This window comes from Pseudophryne corroboree, unplaced genomic scaffold (assembly GCF_028390025.1).
Source record: "Pseudophryne corroboree isolate aPseCor3 unplaced genomic scaffold, aPseCor3.hap2 scaffold_389, whole genome shotgun sequence".
In the NCBI taxonomy this organism is placed as follows: Eukaryota; Metazoa; Chordata; class Amphibia; order Anura; family Myobatrachidae; genus Pseudophryne; species Pseudophryne corroboree.
The window spans coordinates 476,713-478,283 of record NW_026970034.1 but is presented as its reverse complement, the minus strand read 5'-3'; positions in this window follow the sequence as shown (position 1 = coordinate 478,283).

The window sequence follows — 1,571 nt, the reverse complement described above, 5'->3', positions numbered from 1 at the left end:
GCGGCGGCTTAGCGTGTGCAATGATGCTAAAAGCAGCTTGCGAGCGATCAACTCGGAATGAGGGCCTCTCTCTGCACATGTTAAATCTGCCTTCCCTGCAGTGCACATGGGGGGTAATTCTGAGTTGATCGCAGCAGGATTTTTGTTAGCAGTTGGGCAAAACCATGTGCACTGCATTTACGAACAGATAATTTTTTATATAAATTTTAAAATGTTAGTAAATGTGTGTGTTTTTTTCAACCTGGAAGCCCAACATCGATTAAGATCGATCTTAAATAGACCCCTGGGTTTTAAGGATAACCATGGTTGAGTCCAATGGTTAATTCACATTGACCGAAGTTCTAATTAAGTAGTGATGTGCACCGGAAATTTTTCGGGTTTTGTGTTTTGGTTTTGGGTTCGGTTCCGCGGCCGTGTTTTGGGTTCGGACGCGTTTTGGCAAAACCTCACCGAAATTTTTTTGTCGGATTCGGGTGTGTTTTGGATTCAGGTTTTTTTTTTCAAAAAACCCTAAAAAACAGCTTAAATCATAGAATTTGGGGGTCATTTTGATCCCATAGTATTATTAACCTCAATAACCATAATTTCCACTCATTTTCAGTCTTTTTTGAACACCTCACAATATTATTTCTTTTGGTATTTGGTACCGGGGACACAGTACCTCAATCAAGTCTATAGTTGGCTCTGAAATCAGCATTAAACTGGATCCACACTTAGATTATCTGTCCAATTTTTTTTTCTAGTTGAAACAAAATTATGCTAATATGTGGCAGCAAATGACAATTGACCATTTGCTCCCAAACACTGGAAAACATCCAAAAATGGTCATTTAGATAAATTGGTTAAATCCATTTCATTTAGCTAATTTATCCAAACTACCTTTATTGTATCTTTGTGGGTGAATGATGTGTGGGTCAGTGTTGAGGGTGGTGGAGGAGATGGGTAATAGGCACAGCAGGGTGTGGACAGTCAAATAGTGTGCTTAGAGGTGCAGATAAATAGGGATATCTAATAATTCACCCACTATTCTATAGAATTATTAGATATCCCTATTTATCTGCATTACTCACCTAACACTCAGCATTTATCTACATGCTGATGCTATTCATAGCACTTAGCTTGCAAGTATTTTACCCATAAGGAGACACATTAGATGTTCCCTCTCTTTTCATTAAAGACGTCCCCAGCAACCATACTGTACTATACTATAACAGGAATAATTACTGTGGGGGATTATACCATTTGATCTGGAATAAAGGGAAAATATTGTGGAAAGAGTGCTGTAAGTGTATGATATGTAGAACTATTGTCAGGTTCTGACATTTGTCAAGTGAATTACTAATATACATTCAACTAATATTACATAGTGTCCAGTAATTCAGTATCAGACTAATTGATATAGTCAATTTGGATCAATAATAAAGACACAACACAGGTAGCGAACCTTGATATTAATAAATGTATTTCAATTTATTATATATGGTAATTACATTATACAAACTTATTGTACTTTATTTCGTGTTTAGACAATTTTAATGAATTTATTAAAAGTAAATTTTTAAATCATCATT